The 25913-nt window shown below is 42.8% G+C and overlaps 1 pseudogene; it reads right to left on the bottom strand.

Annotated features, from left to right (window-relative positions):
• Positions 1–1514: 1514 nt before the first annotated feature.
• The window catches only part of LOC145348273 (histone chaperone ASF1-like), an 84831-nt pseudogene continuing 60432 nt past the window's right edge, over positions 1515–25913 (bottom strand).

Below are 25913 nucleotides of genomic sequence, written 5' to 3'. Positions count from 1 at the left end.
TGTGTTCCTACACCATTGCAAAGAAATGGCTCACCACTACCTTCTCAAGGGCAATTACATATGGGTAATAAAAACTGGCTTAGTAAGCAAAGCCCATATTGCGAGAATGAATAAAACATTTCTATTTTGCTTTGACATATTAAATGGCAGTAGTGTTTTGCAAAAATGCTTGCAGCAATAATCTTGCTGGGTTATTCTCTTTTCTCATTCGTTATCAATTTATTGGTTAACCTTTGCTGAGGTAATATTTGCTCTACCCTTCAGTTTATTACTCTTTTTGACAACACTATAAACCTCTTCCTTTAGTTTAACACTATCTTTGATCTGTTGCTCCATTTTCCCCTTGGTGTTTATCCTTTAAGGGAATGTATAATTGTTGCAAATTGATGTTTTCTATTGCTACTGACCATCATACCTTTTAACCTAGATTCCCAATCTAGCTTAGCAAACTCGCTCCTCGTTCCAACAGTTCACTTGATTTAGTTTTAAAGCTCTGTCTTGCACTTGATTGAATCACCCTCATACTCAATAAATTCTATTTGCTCATGATCAGTTTAGTTTTATTTATTAGTGTCACAAATAGGCTTAGATTAACACTGCAATGAAGTTAGTATGAAAGACCCTGAGTGGCCAGGCTCCAGCATCTGTTCGGGGTGTATTGAAGGAGAATTAGAATGACCCATACACCTGACCAGCATGACTTTTGGACCGTGGGAAGAAATTGGAGCAGGTGGTGGAAACACACATGGAAATGGGGAGAATGTGTAGACTGCGCAGACTGCGCAGACAGTGACCCAAGCTGGGAATTGAACCCTGGTCCCTGATGCTGAGAGGTAGCAGCGTTAACCACACTGCCACCATACTACTTTTCACTGGTGGTTCCTTTATTACAAGGTTATTAATTAACATTTTCTCAATGCAAAATACTACATCTAAAAGAAAATGTTATGTTGTTTGTATACATTTCACAAACTAATCTTTTACACTATTACTGCAAAGTTGGTTTGCCCAGTCAGTATGAAATTTGAAGTCCACCATGATTATTCTGTCACCCTTGGTACACGTAAATCACACTACAACCATTTTTCTGAGGATGATAAACTACTCCAACCATGTTTTTCTAATCCTTGTTGTTTCTAAGGGACGCCTAAACTCATTGCATATTTTGATTTTCTCTTGACTGCCTTTATCTATCCTTTATTATCAGGCCACCTTTTCCATTGTGCCTTGCTCTTTAAAAAGTCAACAATCCTGAAATATTTAGTTTTTAATCTTAGCCACTTTCCAACCATGCCTGCATAACATTTACTAAATCAAATCCTTTCATTCTATTTGTGCTATTTGTTCACCTATTTTGTTGTGAATGCTTCACATGTTCTGATATCGTGGGCAGGATTTTCTGGCTTCACTTGCCCCGAAACCCAAGGTCAAAGGACCTTTCCACAGTCTGCTCCTAACCTGCTCAGATACCGGTGGTGGGTGGGACAGTAACATTTGCCCCAATATCTTTAAATTTAACAGTTCTTTTTATTTTTCCCTTGTATTACTTTGAAGCATGAGGGTAACATACTTGTGGAAGGAATGGATTACATAGTGGGACCTGTATGTTCAAAATCATCTGTTTTTTCACCACTGTTATCCCAGTTGATATAAAATATTGTAACTCGTAGATTGGATGCCAAAATGTTTCGCTGAGGCTTAGAAAAATCTGGTTTCACAAGAGGATTTTCATGCAGCTCTAGATTTTTGTATTCATTATTTGTATAATACCCAACCTTGATCAATTCTTGACCTCAGTAGGCGTAGGTTATTACAACAACAGCTGCTCTATCTGCATCCGATCTGGGATAAGGGAAGGATTTTCAACAATGTCTCTGCCAGCAGGAATGAGTCCCACATGACAGAGCTCAAAACTCATATTCTTGGTCAAATTCTTCACTTTTTATTCAACCCATATAAATGATTTTTCATTCCAAATCTTTGGATGGATCTTCAATGCACTCAAAAGTGATCTAGAATTGAAAAAAAACAAGTAATCACGCACCACCATATTGTTCAAATACACTTCAGACTTGGCTCCCAAGTGTGTCTTTTTATTTGTTTATTTAAAATCCCATATTAGGCCCAGCTGTAATGATTTAAAACAGAAGCTGAGATCACCGTCATGCTTCAAAGGGTGTGATGTGCCCCAAGTCTTGGCTTTCTCGCTCTGCTCCCTGTTGTGAATGTATTATGATGTTGAGATTACTGACAGAGATGTAAAGAAAACTGATGAATTGAGATTTTGTGGGAATTTTAATCTTCAAGTGCAGGTGCTGGCAGAGACACCCAAAGAAATGAGCTGGACATTGGAAAGAGGCAATAACTGTGGCCTCAACATTTTAATGAAGTTGACCAACAAGCCCTACAAAGGTCAGGAAGACAATTACATAGTCATGAGAAAATGCTGCAAAATCGTACCTGAAACTCCATATCGAGTGAGAACTGAGCAACCCTCTCATTCACAGAACTCAAGACCAGTGCTGGAAATAGATCACTGGTCTGAAAAAAACAGAAGACATAACATAGTGGCACACTCTGGCTCCTCCTTAAACACAACACTGTTCACCCTTGAAAATTAACACAAGTGCACAAAATAACCTTGACACTGCGCTATGGCTGAGGGCTTCTCTAACTCAGGACATTACATTATTGTGTTGTCATCTCCCATAATCACAACTGTTTGCAAGTGGAACCTTAAAACCCATTTCTCCGTTTGAGCACGGTAATACCGTCAAATATGTTCCATTAGAGGGAGACATCCTCCAAAGCTAATTCATAACGCTGAGGAAAAGGCCACTTTGGAGTCCCGAGAGCAATGTTATGCCAGATGTTTCTCGACATTAACTTCCTGATATCACCTCCTACATCACTTACTTTCTCACTCCCACACACCAGCTCTAATGTTGCTACCCTGGCTGAACTAGTGTAAGTGAGGATATGGTACTGAATGATTCACAGAGCATGAAGGAGCTGGCAGACTGGGTAACAATGTGGCACCTCAAGCAACAGCACATCTGAATGCAGGCTCTGAGGTCAATTCCCAAGGACACGCAGCAAATGATAGCTATGATTCTAGAATCTATAGCTTCATTCATAGCAGCATCTTGGAAACATTTTTGTCATTCCATTTATCAATGGGACTTATAGTGACTTAATTTCAATCTGTGGCAATTTCCCCGCTGTGGAAATGCTGCAGTGATTCCAGCCAAGCTGCAGCTACACTGGTGGTCACAGGGAGCAGATTTGACAGCATTCTCTGTATTAGTTTTCAGACACTGGGGACCGAAATGCGGGGCAGGATTTTCGGAATATGACTCCTGCCATTGAGCCACCTGCTTGCAGATGAGTGGTTTCCCGGACAGGAGCTCTTGTAATGCAGCCAGAAGTCACTCCCTCTGAGGTTAAAACTTTTTTCAGAAGACAGAGCAATCTTAGTCTCAGTCCCCAGTCTTGGGTATCTCAAAAGCAGCCAATCGATGCTTGCAATTGCAATACTCAAGTTGAACGAGAGAAAGAAGGACTTTTATAAAACACTCACTTAAAGCAGGGTGTGAGAAAAGAATAAGAAATCTTATGTACCTTTTCAATCCAGCTAAGGTGACAAAACTAACAGGGCGCTGCAAGTTATCGATGAAACCCTTCTTGAGGTGATTGTCCCTCTAAGGATCCATCATAGAGTCGTAGCCACATCACCCGGGGAAACAGTTGGGGAGCAGGGTATGGCGATCACCCTGGTGAGCTCAGGTTTCTGTTCCAGAGCCTTCTTCTCGGAAGCTGGCTGCAGCCACAGGCTGCAATCCTCAGTGTTCTAGTTGTATGTAAATAAACGTTGCAGTTGTCTTTTGCCTAACTGATGAACAAGAATTATTACACTCTTGAGCTAACATGGTAACAAAAGCACTCTTTCAAGTTCACTCGTTGACTTTAATTCTCATTATAACACATACACCTGCTATTTTTGGAAATGTTCAACATCATCATCCACAGGAAGCAGGAGCCTGGATTGGCTGAGTGGCAAGCAACAGCAAGGCACTGGCAAAGTGGCAGTGATAGGAGGACAGTCAATTTCTCCCTGAGAGAGGACACCAGCCCCATGCTCCATGGAACCACTGTCACTCTTCCAGGCCGTGTCTCACCAATCCAAATTGCTGTGACACCTTGTAATCACTTTTGAAGACTGGTACTCACAGCTGTGATGGCAGCAGCCTGACTCTGCATGGCACCAAGCTAAGCTCATGTGACTTCATCTGCAGCATGGAAGGGCCCAGCCATTATGCAGCTTTTGGTGGCCAAAGTCTCAATTTCCTTGACAACAACTAGTTGTTGGGTAGCCTCTGCTTGTGCTGCAATGGAAGCTGGAATATCAGGCATCAAAACCAGCATAATGGGTGACTCTCCAAGTTGGCTACCACTTCCATGCTGCAGAAGATGGACTCCATGCGCTACCTTCTTCCAATGAAGATATGATAAGTCCCATTGATGTATGGAGTGATGAAAAAGTTTCCAACGTGTTGCTATGAATGAGGCTATAGATGGGCTCTGAGCAAAACCCTCTGTCAAGTTAGTGCTGGACTCCGCCATGCTCCTTGACATTTTGACTGCTGGTTTTTGGGCAGGTTTCTCAATGCACCAAGCACTCCATTGTGCATACTCATCATCCTTTTTCTTTATCCATGCCACTGAAGTCCTCAATTGAATTTCTGTACCAGAATTGGTGTGCAACCTTGGCCTTTGGGGTACTGGCAGCTTTTAAGGGAAAGGGTCATGTGACCTCAGGCATGGGTTAAGCTGTTGGGAACCACCCTATGTGGGCAGTCAACGTTTTGAGTGTGAAAATAGTAGACAATAAGGAATTGTCTTTCCTGATGCCTGACTGTGGAGTAGTCACTGAGGAGAAGCCTTGGTACAACGGATTTAATAACAGTCATTTCTGTAATAGGGAGCACTTTCTCCTCCATGGAGATCAGGACATGCAACTGTGCCTGTGCCCCACTGACTAGATGCTGTGTTTCCAGTTGTGTGTCATTGTGAAATCATCAATAATGAGATAAGATTACCTGATAGAGGTTTATAAGATGTTGAGAGGAATAGATTGGGTGGATTCTCAGAGGCTATTTCCCAGGGCTGAAATGGTCGCTACGAGAGGACACAGGTTTAAGGTACTGGGAAGCAAGTACAGGGGAGATGTTAGGGGTAAGTTTTTCACTCAGAGGGTGGTGAGTGAGTGGAATCGGCTGCCATCGGAGGTGGTAGAGGTGAACTCGCTGGGGTCTTTTAAAAGACTTCTGGATGAGTACATGGGATTTAATGGGATTGGGAGTTACAGATAGTTCTATGGCCTGGTAGGTATGGATATGATCGGCGCAACTTGTGGGCCGAAGGGTCTGTTTGTGCTGTAGTGTTCGATGTTCTATGTTCTAAGTGTCTTTTGGCAATTGTCAGGTTTGAGGTTCAGCTGCAGATGGGTTTATTAAGCCCTTCCAAGTGGAGTGATTGTTTTGTAGACAGCATCATAAAAATGCCTGAGTGTTTGGGGCATGCATAATCCAGATGTCACCAACCAGTCCTACCATATTTTCCCTCTATCTCAGCACAGACGCCTTTTATCTCGTTTGGTCCTATGATTGACACAAAGAAGAAATATTATTCACATGATTGGCCATCTCTGACCACAGCTGCTGTACACTAGCTATGTTGGTTAAAGGGTTCTACATATTGCTCTCAAACAATTTCCTTGGCACCACCTCCTCTAGCCAAATTTCTGGAAGTTTTCAGTAACGGGGCTGGTCGTTGGATCTACCCCGGCTCTTTTCTGGATACAATAATCAAGTTGTTCCAAAAGGGAATTTTGCATGAGCATTGCACTCATATGAATGGCCTGAGGGCCATCACAGAAAACATGAGACAGATGGTAGGGGTAACAGCAGATTCCAATGGAAAATGCCAGGGAAGATTTGACACAGTACTTGTGTTCATTAGAATGAGTGGCAGCATCAGGGATGTCTGCGTCACCATTCCCCTAATAGAGACCCTGCCAGATCAGTCAGTGAATTCAATGTGGGTGCTTTGACATTGTGAATAGTATGAAGCTTGCTGTACCTACTCCAGTGATTACCCTGGAGTCTGGAGCTCCCTAGATACGTAAAGCAGCAGTCTTTTGGATACATTATTAAAATATTAGGCCGTTCAAAAGTCCAGTACTGCTGGCATCCAAAAGTATGGCTGACCTGTGGTGTCTTTCCCCTTCCCTGGTAGACAACCATGACTCAGACATTTATGACTAGTGTCGAAATGACAAGATCTCTCCCACCCATCCCAGATAAGTGAGCACACTACAGGTTGGCAGGACCTGTTCTGCTGTGAGTAGAATAGGTGGAAATGGAAGGTCAATACTTCAACAGATGTAACTCTTGTTAAAGGGACTCGGAGTGAATTCATTTATTTATTGTATTTACTGCTTTAAGAATTCTGAGGGTGTGGTGAAAAGGCATTTGTGGACCAGCCTGCTTAATTATCAAGGGGCCACACGGTGAAGCCTTCCATTGTTTGCTGGAGCTGAGAGAGAGAGAGACAGAGCTAAGATTTTACCTGTTAAAAACCTGTTTAAAATAAGTTTAAAGCACTTTACTCTTTGTAGAACTGTTTAAAGCATTTATTTATTGTATTTACTGCTTTAAGAATTCTGAGGGTGTGGTGAAAAGGCATTTGTGGACCAGCCTGCTTAATTATCAAGGGGCCACACGGTGAAGCCTTCCATTGTTTGCTGGAGCTGAGAGAGAGAGAGACAGAGCTAAGATTTTACCTGTTAAAAACCTGTTTAAAATAAGTTTAAAGCACTTTACTCTTTGTAGAACTGTTTAAAGCATTTATTTATTGTATTTACTGCTTTAAGAATTCTGAGGGTGTGGTGAAAAGGCATTTGTGGACCAGCCTGCTTAATTATCAAGGGGCCACACGGTGAAGCCTTCCATTGTTTGCTGGAGCTGAGAGAGAGAGAGACAGAGCTAAGATTTTACCTGTTAAAAACCTGTTTAAAATAAGTTTAAAGCACTTTACTCTTTGTAGAACTGTTTAAAGCATTTATTTATTGTATTTACTGCTTTAAGAATTCTGAGGGTGTGGTGAAAAGGCATTTGTGGACCAGCCTGCTTTAAATCAGCGCCAGGTTTAAAAGGAGGCCTGGTGTAGACAGCGGGCAGCGTCTGAGCGGGCAGCGGAGTGAGGGGGAAGCAGAGTGAGTTAATAGGGCTTAATATCAAAAAGGGCTGGAGGGAAAAAAGGCCAGGTGAGTTTGTTTGAAAAAAAACAAGGAAAAAAAATTTTTTCAAAACTACTACAGCAAGAAACAAGGAAAAAAAAATTTTTTCCCATAAAAAATTACAGTGAATAATGGAGGGGCATGTGATGTGTGGTTTGTGTATGATGTGGGAACTGGCAGACCCCAGGGTCCTTCCCAGTGACCATGTCTGCAGTAAGTGCAGGTTGCTGGAGGAGCTCCAGCTCAAGGTGGATGAGCTGGCCTCTGAGCTACAGACACTGAGGCTCATCAGGGGGAGAGAGGGTGCCCCTAGACTGGCTAAATCTAAGGGTCAGGGACAAAAGGGGGCTGCTGGGAGGAGGAGGAAGGGGGGTGAGGAGCGGAGGCCTCAGCCTCTTAATCTGCATAACAGGTTTGAGGTTCTTGCTTCCAGTCTGGACGAGAACGAGGCAGGTGAGGTTGGTGAGCAAACTGCACACGGTACAGTGATGCAGCAGGACATAGGCAAAGAGAAGGGGAAAAGGAACATAGTAGTGATTGGAGATAGTGGGGTGAAGAGTATTGACACTGTCCTTTGTCACAATGACAAAGTGCACAGAAGGGTGTGTTGTCTGCCTGGTGCTCGGGTACAGGATGTCACAGCTGGGCTGCAGAGGAACCTGGAGTGGGAGGGTGAGAACCCGGTCGTTGTAGTACATGTGGGTGCCGGCGACGTAGGCAAAGTGCGGACTGAGGATCTGCGGAGGGAGTATGAGAAGCTGGGAATGGAATTAAAAAGTAGAACCGACAAGGTGGTCGTCTCTGGGCTACTGCCTGAACTGAGTGCAGACGGGCGTAGGGTTGACAGGATAAAGGAAGTGAATGGGTGGCTCAGGGATTGGTGTGGGAGGAATGGGTTCGAATTTATGGGGCATTGGCACCAGTATTGGGGTAGGTGGGACTTGTTCGGGCGGGATGGGGTTGGTCTGAATCGTGCTGGGACCAGAGTGTTGGCGAATCAAGTAAAGAGGACTGTAGACAGGGCTTTAAACTAATTAGGGGGGGGGAGGGTGCGAGGGTAGGTGACGCTACGAGGTCTAAAGTTAAGGATAGGGTACAGGTAAGGGAAGAGGCCGAGGATGTCCCAATTGGTGGCGTTACGGCAAATAGGGTCCAGGTGAAGGCTGGGATGAAAGCGCTTTATCTGAATGCACGAAGCATTCGGAATAAAGTGGATGAGCTGGTGGCGCAGATCGACACAAATGGATACGATCTGGTGGCCATTACAGAGACGTGGCTGCAAGGTGACAGGGACTGGGAGATGAATGTACAGGGCTATCAAGTGTTTAGGAAGGATAGGCAGGAGGAAAGAGGGGGTGGCGTAGCTCTGCTGATTAAGGATAGTATCAAGGTGGTAGCAAGGGATGATATCGGAGCCAAAGAGCAGAACGTGGAATCGTGGTGGGTGGAGATTAGGAACAGCAAAGGGAGGAAGACGCTGGTGGGTGTCGTCTATAGGCCCCCGAATAATGATCTGGAGGTGGGGCGGGCTGTTAACACGCAAATAAGTGCGGCGTGCAGGAATGGGACGGCAGTAGTTATGGGAGATTTCAATCTGCATATTGATTGGTCGACCCATGTTGGACGAGGTGGTCTCGAGGAGGAGTTCTTGGAATGCTGCCGGGATAATTTCCTTGAACAGTGTGTGTTGGAGCCGACGAGGGAGCGAGCTATCTTGGATCTGGTGCTATGTAATGAGGCGGGTAGAATTAGGGACCTTGCGGTGAAGGATCCTCTTGGAGAGAGTGATCATGGTATGGTGGAGTTTCTGGTGCAGATGGAGGAGGAGAAAGTGGGTTCCCGGACACGCGTCCTTTGTTTGAATAGAGGGGAGTATGGTAGGATGAGAGAAGAATTGGCGAATGTGGACTGGGGGAATGTGTTGGAAGGTAGGTCTGCTGAGGAGCAGTGGAGGATCTTTAAGGAGATCTTTCTTGGTGCTCAGCAGAAATTTATTCCGATGGTTAAAAAGGACAGTAGGAAGAGAGGTAATAAGCCGTGGATAACGAAGGAGGTGAAGGAAAGTGTTAAATTAAAAGTGGAGGAATTTAGAGTAGCTAAGAGCAGTGGGCGAGAAGAGGATTGGGAAAGGTTTAAATGTCAACAAAGATTGACAAAGAAGTTGATAAAGGAGGGTAGGAGAAGCTATGAGGCTGGGCTAGCACTTAATATAAAAAAGGATAGCAAGAGTTTTTATAAATATATAAAAAGGAAGAGGCTGGCTAGGGTGAACGTTGGTCCTTTAGAGGATGAGAAAGGGGAGCTAGTGGTAGGGGATGGGGATATGGCGAAGGTCTTGAATAACTTTTTTGTTTCTGTCTTCACGGAGGAGGACGTGAATAATTTGCCGGGTGTTAGCGATGGAAAGGTGGTAGGAATGGAGGGTCTTAATGACATTACTGTTACTAGAGAGGTGGTGCTCGACAGACTGGAGGGGCTGATTGTGGACAAGTCCCCAGGACCGGATGGAATGCATCCGAGGGTTCTGAAAGAAATGGCGGAGGTGATAGTGGATGCCTTGGTGGTTATTTTCCAGACGTCGCTGGATTCCGGGGAAGTGCCGGAAGATTGGAAAACGGCTAATGTTACGCCGTTGTTTAAGAAGGGTGCCAGGCAAAAGGCGGGGAATTATAGGCCGGTTAGTTTAACGTCTGTGGTAGGTAAAATGTTAGAATCCGTCATTAAGCAGGAAATTGCGAGGCATCTTGAAGGGAATTGCTTGATAGGGCGGACGCAACACGGTTTCATTAAAGGGAAGTCGTGTCTGACAAATTTACTGGAGTTCTATGAGGATGTGTCTAGGGCAGTGGATAGAGGAGAGCCGGTGGATGTGGTCTTTCTGGATTTTCAGAAGGCGTTTGACAAGGTACCTCACAAGAGGTTATTGCAGAAGGTCAGGGGACATGGAGTTGGGGGTAGGGTGTTAGCGTGGATAGAGGATTGGTTGTCAAATAGGAGGCAGAGAGTGGGGGTCAATGGGTGCTATTCGGATTGGCGGATGGTGACTAGTGGGGTGCCCCAGGGGTCGGTGCTGGGGCCTCAGCTATTTACCATTTATATAGATGATCTGGAGGAGGGAACCGAGTGCAGGGTGTCGAAATTTGCTGATGACACCAAGATTGGGGGAACGGCAAATTGTGCGGAGGGTGTGGAGAGTCTGCAGAAGGATCTAGATAGGCTGGGCGAATGGGCCAGGAAATGGCAAATGGAATTTAATGTTGGCAAGTGTGAGGTGGTCCACTTTGGTAGGAAGAATGGTAGGAAGGACTATTACTTACGTGGCGAAAAACTGCAGCAGGCGACGGTGCAGAGGGACCTCGGGGTCCTTGTGCATGAATCGCAAAAACCCAGCTTGCAGGTGCAGCAGGTGGTCAGGAAGGCGAATGGGATGCTGGCCTTCATAGCGAGGGGGATTGAATATAAAAGTAGGGAGGTCTTGCTGCAGCTGTATAGGGCATTGGTGAGGCCGCAGCTGGAGTACTGTGTGCAGTTTTGGGCGCCGCACCTGCGCAAGGATATTTTGGCCCTGGAGGGAGTGCAGAGGAGGTTTACTAGGCTGATACCGGAGTTGAGGGGATTGAGCTATGAGGAGAGGCTGAATAAACTAGGCTTGTACTCGTTAGAGTTTAGAAGAATGAGGGGAGATCTCATTGAGACGTATAAGATGATGAATGGGATGGATAGGATAGAGGTGGAGAGACTCTTCCCGCTCAAAAAAGACAGTAGGACTAGGGGGCACAGCCTCAAGATAAAGGGGAGGCGGTTTAGAACGGAGTTGAGGAGGAACTTCTTCACTCAAAGGGTGGTGAATCTCTGGAATTCTCTGCCCGTTGAAGTGGTGGAGGCTGCCTCGCTAAATATTTTTAAGAAGCGGGTTGATGGGTTTTTGATAAGAGAAGGGATTAAGGGTTATGGGGAGAGGGCGGGAAAGTGGAACTGAGCCACGACAGATCAGCCATGATCTTATTGAATGGCGGGGCAGGCTCGAAGGGCTAGATGGCCTACTCCTGCTCCTATTTCTTATGTTCTTATGTTCTTTTCACCTTCAAGAGTCAGGTATTGTAAGCAACATTCGACATGGATTGTTAATCAGCTTTTGTGAGGGAGGTATCTAAAATACTACAATGGGATGAGAAAACTTTTATAGGCCGCACTCTCTTTATGCTTTGTTAAGTAGAGTACATAGCTATTCTGCTGATTTTATTTCAGCTTCACAAGCTCTGACAGGTAAATGAGATGTTGTCAATCTCCCAGTGTGTAGCTAAATTGGGTAATAAAAGGGAAACATGAAGGCAGGATCCGAATGATATATCTTCTGCAGAGATAAAAAAACCAAGAAATTTTGTAAACTTGCAAGAAATATATTGAAATATTATTTATGAGTTTAAGATTAATAGGTTTGTAGAAGCATAATAATAAAAATTATGAGGTATGATATTTGAGAAGTGGTGCCAACATTTGAGGAAAGTTATCTGTGCATATGTTTAAATGCTGATACCTCTCTGAAAGCTAAAGGTAAAAGTTATCACGGAATGAAGGCAATGTTTGGCCTGTCATTCTCACATGCTTGCTAATATTAGAAAAATATGATTTAAATAAAGCCTGGCAGAATTTCAACTGACGATTCAGTTTGCTTAGTAGCACGCCCACTGTTCTTAGTCCTCAAAAAAGAAAGTAGAAGGATGAGTGAAGACTAAGGGTTTGCTAGTTTAGGCTTTGACAAAAGCCTACTTGACTGCTTCCCCTTCCACAAATGTGCCCTCTATCGCCGACAAATACTGGCAGCTGTGCGTACCACTGACAAGATGCACTGCAAGAACTCAACAAGGTGCCTTTGGCAGTATCTTCCAAACCCATGATCACTACCATCTAGAACGACAAGTTCAGCAGATAGCTGGGATACCACCACTGCAAGTTGCCTCTTGCCATCCTGACTTGGAAATATATTGCCGTTCCTTCGTTTTCATTGGGTCAAAATTTTGGAATTCCATCCCTGGCAGAGCTGTGGGTGTACCTACATCTCGGGGACTTCTCAAGAGTAACTAGGGTTGGGCATTAGATGCTGGTATAGCCAATGACACCCACATCCCGTAAATGAACTAAAAAAAATCCCAAAGGTGCGCTGGGAATTCCATTTGGAAGTTCCCAGATAAAGGTTTATGCAGCAATTGTCCAGAGATGCTAACTTCCCCTGGACAACTGTGCTATGCTGGGAACATCCAACAAAGTGATTAAAATCGCTAACTTCGAATGATTCTGCCAGTTTTACACCAATAGTTACACTGAAAGAATTAGAAGAAACAAAAGCACTTCTAACTTCAGCGCAAATATTCTCAACACCCAGATTGAGCTCCGCACTGGACATCCCCTGATTAATCAGCCCACAGTGTCATGCCACACCCCAACCCCACAGGCCCATTTGACTCCTCCTCTCCCCTCCAACACATGGGCCTGGCGCTATGTCCTACTCCCCCCACGATCTGACTGACACCTTGCCTCTCAACAGATCTGACCACCTCTACCAGGAGCGGTCCCTCTCCACCCGCCCCACCCCACCTCCCCCCCCACCCCACCCACATGCCCTCTCTCCCGGAAAATACCAGATACACCTGCTGTCCACTCCGCCCCCAACCAGGGGGGCACCACCACCAAGGGGCCTTTCCCCCTATTTTTCACAGACCTGACTCTGCTTCACTCCCCATTCCCTGGATCCTCACTAGTCCCTGGACCCCCACTTTCTCACCCATCCCTGGGCCCTCAAATTTCCGTAGCCAATAGAGTGGTAGTTTCATTTCCCTGTTGATAAAGTTCGAGACCCAAACTATGTGGAGCTGCTGGAAGATTGATGCTGATTTTTTTCTATTTTTGTGTGGATATTGGTCACCCTCCGTCAGCCTTGCTTCTGGGTTAGTAGAAGTGGCCGGTGTCCTTGATGCTGTGTTGCCTGATTTTACGTGGGCATATCTTTGCACAGGAAATCAGTGTTCCAATCATGGCTCTTTCAGCGAGTGGGCCTCTGTGATCTGGATGTGTACTTATCTCAGCCTGTTGTCTCTCCACCCTCTGCAGATAACTGACACACCCTCTATTTTTCACTTTCATGGCCTCATTCTCTCCAGTGTTCAGTCCTTCATCCATAGACGTACTAAATATTTGAATGAATGCAATCTTTCTGGTCTCACAGATGCAGGTTTGGAAGCTTCCAGTACAAGTCTCTCTGCATTATCAATGTGAATAATTTGGGGGAACAGGAGAAATTTCTGAGAATTACCAGAAGCTCCCATGGGCAACATTTCTCAGGAACTGCAGGCTCTAATACCAAGGTAGGGTCAGACTTTAAAAAGGTCATCAAAATGGCAAAGAGAATTTTCAAATTGAATATGATAAAACAATCATAGAATCCCTACAGTGCAAAAGGAAGCCATTCGGCCCATCGAGCCTGGACTGACAAAATTCCACCCAGGCCCTATCCCTCTAACTACACAAATTTACCCTTTTAGTCCCCCTAACACTAAAAGGCAATTTAGCTTGGCCACTGAATCCAACCCGCGTATCTTTGGAGTGTGGGAAGAAACCCACTCAGACAAGGGGAGAATGTGCAAACAGGCAGTGACACAAGGTCAGAATTGAACCCGGGTCCCTGGCACTGTGAGACAGCAGTGCTAACCACTGTGCCATCATACCCCCCCACCCTACAAAGCTATTGGATTAATAATTATGAATTTTACTGTTAAATGTAAAAAGAGAAGAAAACTGAAGGATGAAGTACAATCACTGTGATTGGAGTCAGGTTTGGGGGTCAGGTTAAGGTCTGACAACTGATACTACATCAGCTACCAAAGTGGAAGATACATTTTTTTCCTTCAGATTTAACCGACGACCAGACAAGAAAAGCTATGACACTATTCACATTACTAGCAACATGGTTGCCAAACAGCTGTGCAAACATACGGTGAAGAAATCTCAGTGGCCAGTTTAAATGCAGCTGATGATTCTTCAGGAAATAAGTGAGGAAATTGCAGGAACGTTGGCAAAAATCTTCCAGAAAACATTTAACACTGAAGAGGCGTCTGGGGACTGGAGAAAGGCAGATGTTATTCCTATTTTTTTTGAAGAAAGTAGCAAAAGGGACCCTGCAAATTACAGAGCATTGAGTTTGACATCCATTTTGAGTAAAATAGGCAATCGTTTTTACAGACAAAATTATGGAGCATTTGAAACAAATCGAAAAATTAAATAAAACCAATATGGGTCACTCTGGTTTTCTTTGAAGGTGTGACAAAGTAACTGGACAGAAGTAAGGTCATGAGTGTGTTGCATTTGAATAACAGTAAGGTCTTTCATTTAATTCCATAGGAATTAGTGGAAATATTTTTAAATGGATATATTATTAGCTGATCAATAGGTTGTGTTACAGGGATTATCATAATGCATTAGGTGCTGTAAACCGTAACATCTGGAGCAAACAAGTAGGAGTAATGTGGTTTGTGCTTAAATGGGGGCTAATTCAAAACAAATCTGCAGAGAGAAAAGGTGAGTGGCAGCCTACAATGGGGAGAGTGGGGAACCAAGCAGGGAGTCGTGTTGAGACGGCATCTGACTCACTCTTGCTGCCAGGGAAGTTCTCAGTCGTGTGCCTACACATGAGTTGGCTTCCCATTCAATAGAGGTGGGCAGCTGATTGTGACCATTAAATTAGAGGTGGTTTAATTAGGGATGGTATTCCCAACATTGTGGCATAAAGAGGGAGCCACAGGCAGGGAAAGTCACTTTCCTGGCTCCAGAGGACCATCCAGAGGGATTTCCTCTCCTGTCCAAATTCTTATTTGTTATATATGCCCCAATGTTACCCTTCAGGCTGCTGCAGCTTCAGACCTGCCATCTTGCTGTATATCTCATTGGGGGCCCTCCAAGTGTCCTTCATTAGATGGTGACCTCCCTTTTATTGAACACTACTGTCGAAAAGATGATAGAATTTCAGGCTTCTAGGTATTTGATTTCAAGGCGGACCTGTAGATGGCAACGCAAAATTTACACAAACTGTGAAGCTGCTACTTATGCTGGGATTAAAGCTGCCAGTGTGGACCAGCATTGACCCTGTTTGTGTACCCTATTTTACAGTGAGGGTATCACAGACTCATCCTATCCCACCCAGTGATTGCATACTCCTATTTGCAAGAGGAGCCATTGGAAAATGATCAGGATTGGCAACTCTGGTCATATTTTCCCTTTCCCTAATCTCAATGCTGCTTCCTCAGCTCAGTTCAACTGATTTCGAAGAGACTGAAGCTGGGACCTCCCTGGTTTGTACGGTTGAACGATTCGCAGGATAAACAATGAGCCATTGGGGAACCTTAAGGTATCAGGCTGTGTCTTCTTCAATTTATGATCTGTAAAGTGATGGCAATAGAGCTTTGCTGAGAAAATGCATGAGGATTGTATTGCAAAACATTTATAATAACAAACTTCTGTTCCAATTTTTTTTATTTTTCACAATATGAGGTGGATTGTCCCAGAGTTTCTTTGTTTGTATCTGTGATCTGAACATTTTTGAAGATGCACATTATTTATTTATAAGTCTACTAAACCTATTCCAATAAAGAATAATGCATATACAGACTTCAAAGCCTGATCAATTAGACATGTTGACAATGTGCATATGCTTGAGATATCACCACCCAAACCTCTTCAAACAGGTTTTCAAGTCAGTTCCATAGTCATTTGTTGTCTTGATATAGCTGCTTTAAAAAAAACACATCAGCTCAAGTCCATAGAGACCTTTAGCTTGTCAAAATTGATTTTGTGGAAGTGGCAAAATGTTTGGTTTGGGAAAGGGAAACAAACAATTCAGCAGAACAGTATCTTTGCACGTTAAGAGCCCTTTCAACTGCCACTGGAACAACCTGTTTGTTCTTTCTTTGTATCTATATAATAGTCAGACACTACAGTTTTTTCATGTGATTAAAATTCTTCATTAACTAAGTCTCAATTCACCACCATAGAACAACACATCAGGATTACAGAAGGAGGAGGTATTCTCATTAGTGTGCCATCAGCATTTGGCATTTTTTTCTGCTTTTGATTGGACTTATGACAGAATTCACATGTAACATGCACACTGCATTCATTTTACTTCATTATAAACAGTTTCTCTGAGCTAACCAAGCATCAGCTAACAATCACTGAAGAATATTTAACACTGACAACAATATTATTATTTAGAAAATAATCTCTATTATTTTCCTCACATTCTCATGGATAAAGGTAATGCTTGGTGTGGCACTGTATCACCCAGACCACTGAAGACCAGGATTTGATGCCCGAGAACATGCTACCATATTCAATAATCTTATCAACAAATACCTAGGTTGTTACAAGTGACCTCCGCATCTCTGAATTACACAGAGGTTCTGTATTTAAAGTTTATTTATTAGAGTTTATTTATTGGTCACTGCAATAAAGTTACTGCGAAAATCCCCTAGTCTGGCTTGATTTTTATTCAGTGCACCTACCGCCACAACTAAAATGTGTCCGTATGTGTGCGTGGATATCAAGTGAGATCATGATCAGGATTTACATTGGCTATAAATAACTCATAGGAATATAGGAGCAGGGGAAGACAATTCAGCCCCTTGAGCCTGCTCTGCTATTTAACTGGATTGTAGCTGGTGTTCTACTTCAACATCATCTTTTCTTTAAAGTTTATTTATTTGTCACAAGTATGCTTACATTAACATTGCAATGAAGTTACTGTGAAAATCTCCTAGTTGCCACACTGCAGCGCATGTTCTGGTACACTGAGGGAGAATTTAGCATGGCTAATACACTCAACAAGTACATCTAGGACATAGAACATAGAACATTACAGCGCAGTACAGGCCCTTCGGCCCTCGATGTTGCGCCGACCAGTGGAGCCAATCTAATGATCCTCTCACCTAAACTATTCCAATGTTATCCATATGCCTATCCACTGACCATTTGAATGCCCTGAAATTTGGCAAGTCCACAACTGCTGCAGGCAGGGCATTCCACGCCCTTACTACCCTCTGAGTAAAGAACCTACCTCTGACATCCATCCTATAATTACCACCCCTTAATTTAAAGCTATGTCCCCTCGTGTTAGCCATCACCATCCGAGGAAAAAGGCTCTCACTGTCCACCCTATCTAACCCTCTGATCATCTTGTATGCCTCAATTAGGTCACCTCGTAACCTTCTTCTCTCTAATGAAAATAACCTCAAGTCCCTCAGCCTTTCCTCATAAGACTTTCCCACCGTACCAGGCAACATACTGGTAAACCTCCTCTGCACTCTTTCCAATGCCTCCACATCTTTCTTATAATGCGGTGACCAGAACTGTACACAATACTCCAAGTGCGGCCACACCAGAGTTTTGTACAGTTGCAACATGACCTCACGGCTCCGAAATTCAACCCCTCTACCAATAAAAACTAACATACCGTACGCCTTCTTAACAACCTTATCAACCTGGGTGCCAATTTTCAGGGATCTATGCACATGTACACCGAGATCTCTCTGCTCGTCAACACTACTAAGAATCCTTCCATTAGCCCTATATTCTGTATTCCTGTTACTCTTACCAAAGTGAATCACCTCACACTTTTCCGTATTAAACTCCATCTGCCACCTCTCGGCCCAGCTCTGCAGCTTATCTATGCCCCTCTGCAAACTGTAACATCCATCCTCACTGTCTACAACTCCTCCGACTTTGGTGTCGTCAGCAAATTTACTAACCCATCCTTCTATACCCCCATCTAGGTCATTTATAAAAATGACAAACAGCAGTGGCTCCAAAACAAATCCCTGAGGTACACCACTTGTAACTGAACTCCAGGTTGAATATTTCCCATCAACCACCACCCTCTGTCTTCTATCAACTAGCCAATGCCTGATCCAAACTGCTAAATCACCCTCAATCCCATGCACCTGCATTTTCTGCAGTAGCCTACCATGGGGAACCTTATCAAACGCTTTACTAAAATCCATATACACCACGTCAACTGCCTTACCCTTAACCACCTCCTTGGTCACCTTTTCAAAAAACTCGATAAGGTTTGTGAGGCACGACCTACCCTTCACAAAACCGTGTTGACTATCCCTAATCAATTTATTTCTCTCTAGATGATTATAAATCCTATCCCTTATAATTCTTTCCAAAACTTTGCCCACAACAGAAGTAAGGCTCACTGGTCTATAATTCCCAGGATGGTCTCTACTCCCCTTCTTGAACAAGGGGACAACATTTGCTATCCTCCAGTCTTCCGGCACTATACCTGTAGCCAATGATGACATGAAGATCAAAACCAAAGGCTCTGCAATCTTCTCCCTAGCCCCCCAGAGAATCCTAGAGTAAATGCCATCTGGCCCAGGGACTTATCTATTTTTATACTCTTAAGAATTGCTAACACCTCTTCCTTATGTACCTTAATGCTGTCTAGTCTACAACCCTGTATTCTCCTCGACTACACTGACTTTTTCCATCTTTCAAACTGTGGGTGGAAACCAGAGAACCTGGAGGAAACCCATGCAGACACAGGGAAAACGTGCAGACTCTACCCAAGCTGGGAATCAAACCCAGGTCCCTGGCTCTATGAGGCAGCAGTGCTAACCACTATGCCACCATGCCAACCTTTCTCCCACATTATCCCCATATCCCTTCATGTCATTGGTATCTAGAAATGTACTGAGCTCTGCTTTGAACACACTTGATGATGATGTCTCCACAGCCTTCTCGGATACAGAATTCCAAAGATTCACCATTATTCGAGTGATAAGATTCATCCTTGGTCCTTGAGGGGCTTGCCCCTCATTTTGAGACTATGTCCCCCACAGCCAGGGAATATATCAATTCTGCAACTATCCTGTTGAACGCTGTAGGAATTTTATACTCTTCAATGAGATCTCCTCTCACTTTTTTAAACTCTAGAGAATATTGCCTCTTCAGTTTTTCCTCATGGGACAATCTCACTATCCCAGCCATTAATTGGTGAACACTTATTGCACTCCCTCTATGGCTGGTATATCCTTTCTTAGATAAGGAACCAAAACTGAACACACTGCTTCTGGTAAGGCCCTTTACAACTGCAGCAAGACCTCCTTGTTCTTGTACTCAAACCTCCTTACAATAAAGGCCAACATATCACTTCCTTTCTAAATTGCTTTCTGTGACTTTGAACAAAAATATAGTTGCCCTTTTAGACATCAACACTTCTCAATTTATCACCGGGTGTTCTCTTTTACTATCCTACTAATAGAATCCTCAAACTCCAACAGGTATGTCAAATAAGATTTCCCTTTCATAAGTACATGTGGACTCTGCCCAGTTATCACATCCTTTACAGTGGATTCTAGTAATTTCTCTACTACTGATGTCAGGCTAACAGGCTTGTAGTCCCCTCTTTTGTCTCTCCCTCCTTTCTTAAATAGTGTGGTGACATTTTCTACATTCCAATCTGCAGGAACCCTTACAGAATCTATAGAATTTTGAAAGATGCATCCACTATCTGTATAACCACTTATTTCAACACTTTGGGATGTAAATCATTAGGTCTGTGGGATTTATCAACTTTCAGTCCTGTTAATTTCTCAAGTAGCATTTTCAAGTAATACTAATTTCTTCCACTTCCTCATGCTCAGCAGTCTCTCGGCCTCTCAGTACTTCAGGAAGGCATTTGTATCTTCTTACAGATGCAAAGTATTTTACTTTCTTTACCATTTCCTTATTACCCATTATAAATTTTCCAATGTCTGCCTGTAGTAGGCCCACACTTGACTTTACTAACCTTTTCCTTTTTACTTACCTACAGAAGCTTCCCTTCATAGAATCCCTGCAGTGAAGAAGAGGCCATTCAGCCCATTGAGTCTGCATCGGTTCCCTGACAGAGTATCTTAACCAGCCCCTCCCTATCCCCGTGACCCCAGACATTTACGATGGTTAACCCACCCAACCTACACATCTTTGGACTGCGGCAGGAAACCACAGCGTCCAAAGGAAGCCCCGCAAACACGGGAAGAATGTGCAAACTTTACACAGTCACCCAAGACTGGAATTGAATCCAGGTCCCTGGCATTGTGAGGCAGCATTGTGAGTACCACTGTGCCACCATGCTGCCCTTTACAGTCTGTTTTTATGCTCCTCACTAGTTTACTTCCATATTCCATTTTCTCTATCTTGGTTCTCCTTTGCTGAATTTTAAAATGTTCCAAATCCTCAGGCTTACTACATTTTTGGCAAATTTATATGTTTCTTCCTTTGATCCAATATAATCTTGACCTTTTCTTGTTGGTGATAGTTGGATTACTTTCCCTGCTAGCTTTTTGTAACTTAAAGGAATGTAAATTTGTTGCAAACAAATATCCTTTAAAGTCTAGCCATTGCTATCTACCATCATATCTTTTAATCTACCTCTGCAATTTCCCCTTCATATCTTTATGTGTTCCTTTGTTGAGATTAGGAACATAAAAACATAAGAAATAGGAGCAGGAGTAGGCCATCTAGCCTGCCCCACCATTCAATAAAATCATGGCTGATCTGAAGTGGATCAGTTCCACTTTCCCACTTCTTCCCCATAACCCTTAATTCCCTTGTCTATCAGAAACCTATCTACCCGTGACTTAAATATATTTAGCGAGGTAGCCTCCACCACTTCAACGGGCAGAGAATTCCAGAGATTCACCACCCTTTGAATGAAGAAGTTCCTCCTCAACTCTGATCTAGAGACTGTGTCCTCTAGTCCTGCTATCCTTTCTAAGCGGGAAGAATCCTAATTAAAGACCCTAGTTTCTGATTAAACTATATCATTTTCAAACCTCATGTAAAATCCTATCATATTATGGCCACTTAAAGGTTCCTTTACAAATAGGTTATTAATTAGCTCTTTCTCATTGCACAATACAACATTGAAAATTGCCTGTAGTTGAATTGGTTCCTCAACATACTCCTCTAGAAAACTATCACATGTACATTCCAGTATTAGCGCTAATTCAGTCTAGATGTAGATTGAAGTCCCCCAGATTACTGTGCTACTCTACCTTAGTTACATGCATCTCTATTTCCCTGATATATTCCGTTCCCTATATTATCATACTATTTGGTGTTTCTTAGCTCCACCCAAAATAATTCTACATTTTGATCTTCCAATCTAAATTCCTCTCACTAATGTATTGTCCCCACCCTTCATTAACATTGTGACCCTAACCAGTATCACATTCCCAGCAGTGAATCTGGTTTGCAAGGTGTACATTGCTAGAGCATTGCAAGAGTGAAACCCACAGTTTTCTGCCCATTCATTTCAGTTTTCCACAAAACCCTCCCTCTTCTTATAGGAGTGGCCCCTAAAATTCTCTGCTACATTTTCAGCCTCAGTAACTTCTGGACCTTTTCAAGTAAAATTAAATCTACCAGTGATAAGGCTGATGGTAAAGCAAAGAACTTTGCTATTCTCACTGACTTTAAACCACTTGAAAATCAGCCTATAGTAAGCTCTCCTACAGCTTTTCTTTATTTGCCACACATCAACCCCTTGTGGAGCACCTTAATGCAAATCAGACTGCATAAACCAATCTACGCTCAAGTCGTAAGTCAGCCAAGTGAGGCAGACTTTGAGAATCCTTTGACGCCTGTCCAAATGTTGATTTCCTCATCTAAACGTGCCAGTGAAATGTATAACAGTTCTGTTATCCAACCTAAATCCTCTAATCACCAGAATTCTGGGGTAGGCACTGTGGTGTCTTTTTTCTTGATTGGAGATGTCACACTCACTGGTCATAGCTATCAGCAGCTTATCCAGTCTCAGCCTCCCATTGCTCTATAGCACCCTCTGCCCTCAGTGCATTTACTCAATTCACTAACTCAATGTCTGCATGATCATGCTAGAACTTCCTCATCGGATGAAAAGTGGAACGCACCTTACATCCTTGATCAAGTAGCAGATCCCATTCCTGGCGTATGCTGGGATGACCAAGATTTCCCTGTAGTTGATGAGTTGTCCATATGTTATTCCTTTCTTTCTTCAAGAATTTATTATGTAATACAATTCCATAATGCCTGCCAGTTTGCTACCTCTTGTAAAAATTCTGATTATCACACCTCAAGATAGATTTCCATCACCACCTGAGTGGTAATGCAGGAAAGCAGATTTATGGAGCTTCGTTATACAGCTGGCTGATTTTGCTTCGCTGAAATAAAAGGAATACTAACTATATAAGTGCAGGTAAGGATGACCAATCAACCCAGTCAGTGCTGAAAGTGAACACAAACTATCAGCTTTCTTCTATGAATCAGATTTAGTTCTGGAGACAATGGTTTTACTGAACAAGAGGCAGGTTAAAAGATTAGGGCCCTAATTTAAACCTAACTCAATCAGATTGGGTGAGTCATTAACTTTGAAAAATCACCTTATTGTCCTTTTCTTACTGGAGACACACCCAAGTCCCATCTTAACTCTAGACCTGACACAGAAGGTCATTAGATTGGTTCCACTGGTCGGCACAACATCGAGGGCCGAAGGACCTGTACTGCGCTGTAATGATCTATGTTCTAGATCTGGAAACATGTAATTAGGACTGAAGGAAGAGAGATGTGCAAAATTAAAAGACAGAAATAAATGAGTAGAGGTGAACCCTACCCTTCATTCAGCTTACTTCAAGAGAGCAGCGGTTTCTATTTGGATGCAATCTGAATCACTATCAATGTTTCATTCCTCTATCTCTGAACTGGTTTATGAAAGGGCATCACAAACAACAATGAGGCACTGGCATCGTTTCTCTCATCCTAACTACCCGAACAACATTTACTGCCGGCATGGCTACAATGGTCAGTACTGAAGCCACCTCTACCAACAATACCACCACAAAAATCTGGCACCACCACTCGCACCAAAATAGCTAAACAGTCAAACAATAATGAACAATTCACACATTTCAAAACTCAATTCAACCACTGCTATCAACTGTTTGTTTATAAAATTTGTTAAATAATAATTGAACACCCTCTACTTGTATAGATTTACTTAGCTGAACTAAAATTATTTTATACCTATAAAAGGATAAGTACTGATTTTGAATGAAAAGAGACCTGGTGTCATCCTCCTGTCCCTTCTCATTCTTACAAGGAATTGTCTCTGCAATTACTGTCAAATCAAATGAGGCCTCAGTGCATGAAGGTAAAGAGGTTTACCTGGGCACACAAAAGAAAGAAAAGTTAACACAATAATATGGTAGATTAATGCAATTATAGGCCATTGGATAATGTTAAGTGTAATCAATAGTAACAATCTAAGCCTTTAACAGAGTAGCACATACCCATCAAAAATAGAGAAAAAAAGAGCAGTTCAGTTTCTTCAAACCTGTACCATACTGTCAATTAAGGTGCAAATAATGCACATCGTAACCTCGAGCAGTCTGTCAGCTTTGGGAAATGTGAAAAAGAAACAGTGAGAAAATCTCTACACCAGTGTGGGAACATTTAGAAATATGCTTAAATCTTCACTCCCATCAATGAAACATTTCCTCTTAAATTCTAAAACTGCCCATCTTAAGCAGCCAAATATATTTTGTATGTGTCAGTATGTCTCTACTGCAAATAGGCATTTGAATTTTCTAGCAGTGAAAACCAGCAGCAATTTTATGGTGTGTTTCGTTACTTCTGAAAGAAGTATTGATTGAAACAAAATTCAAAAACACATTGTAAAATGTCAAAAGGCATTTGAGAAACTGTATCAAAGGAAATTTGACACAGAATTATTAGGATAGTTGCCCAAAAGATTGGTCAAAATAAGTTTCAAGGAACAATTTGGAGGAATAGACAGAGGGAGAAGGTTTAGAGGGAAAATGTTCCTGAGTCTGAGGCCTAGGAAGAAGAAGGCTTAAGAGTGATTAAAATTTTTAGCATAAGAGGCCAGGACTGGTGAAGCTCATACATCCTGGAGCATCATAGGGCTGTAAGAGTCAACACAAATAGGGGGGAGTGTGACAATGGGGGAATTTGAAAACAAATTTTAAAATTAAGGTATTTCTGTCTTGGAAATCGATTTAGACCTGTGAGCACTGGATTGATGATTGATTGGGACTTGTTGAGAGTTTTAGATGCCCTTACGTTCACTATTGCTGCTATTGCCAATTACCTTGCGGCTTTTGGTTCTCAATCCTTCCCCCAGTAGGAACAGTTTCGCTCTATATACTTTGTCCAGTTCCCATCATGAATGCATATGCCTGAATATTTAGCAAACCAGCAACTCTGGCAGTTTGCTATTACATAGTTTAATAAAGCATAATCTGCTCATTGGCTATTAGTGTCTGTGAGAAATTCTTAAAACTACATGTAATGATTTTTCAGCGACAGATTGCCACAGATTTTTTTATTCATTTGTGGAGTGTGGGCATTGCCCTAGATCCCTGGATTACTAGACCAGTGACATTCCCACTGTGTCACTGCCTCCCTGATACTGTGTCACACTCTAAAAATAATGTTGGATTATGGAACCTGGGAGATTCTCAGATGTAATTTTCACTTCATAACTATCACTTACCTCTAAGCATTAGAATATTTTAGCAGCACATGTATTTGGATGATTAATGTATGATGGTCAACGCTTTAAGAGAAAATATTTGGCAAACTGGTTTTGGTTGGCAAGGAAGGATTGTCATAAAGCCAGCTCTCAGAAACATCTCAAAGCAGAGATGCTGCATTTGGAATTAATGCCAGGAACTCATTAGGTGAACATCAATTTGTGGGAAGTGACTTCCTATAGAGAAGTAACTGCACGCACACGGGATTGGGTTCAGCTTCAATGCTTTCCATGCTTGATTAGCCTTTTGTCACATGGGACTAGATTCTTTGCCTTCATTCTGAACCAAACCAGGTGGGCCAATAGGCAGAGATTAAGGGAACATCTGAGTGGTGAGTCCTACCATCACCTCACCACTTAACTTGTACTTGTCTCACCTGTTGCTGTTGGGATGCAATGATTGACCTGGCACTCTTTTCAATGATGCCAATCTCCTTGCTTATCATTCACATTGTTGGCATGTCCATTGGCTGTTGGACACATGCTTTAAGTTTTCTCTTGCGCTCATATTGCAGGAGGGATGAATTACTGCAACTATATTGTCACTTACATGAGCATTAGTAATTTATGCAAATACTACCAGTAATATGCATGTGATTTGTTGCACTAAAGGTCTGTTTGAAAGCAAATAAATAGTTCCAATATGATCTTGAAAGCCTGGATTCGGAATGTGCATCAAGGCATCTATCCAAAACATCTACCACTCTCAAAGCTACAGTTGATCTTAGGATCTTCTCGTGACATCCTAATACTTCAGAGTCTCCTGAACTGCCATTGTTTCCACTTTGATCTTCATGTGGACAAGAATATTCCACGGTATGGTGAAAATGTGCACTTCCTCCATGTGGTGGTGTTCCCACATATCTGCTGCTCTTGTCCTTCTAGATGGTAGTGATGGTGGATTGGAACATGCTGCCTGGAAGGATAAGAGCAGGAGATACCTAAGAACACCATCACAGCTTGGAAGTTGGTGCACCAAAGATGTGC

The sequence above is a fragment of the Carcharhinus amblyrhynchos genome, chromosome 9 (assembly GCF_965287045.1).
Source record: "Carcharhinus amblyrhynchos chromosome 9, sCarAmb.v2.hapA, whole genome shotgun sequence".
NCBI classification, from domain to species: Eukaryota; Metazoa; Chordata; class Chondrichthyes; order Carcharhiniformes; family Carcharhinidae; genus Carcharhinus; species Carcharhinus amblyrhynchos.
This window is presented reverse-complemented; position numbering and strand designations above follow the sequence as displayed.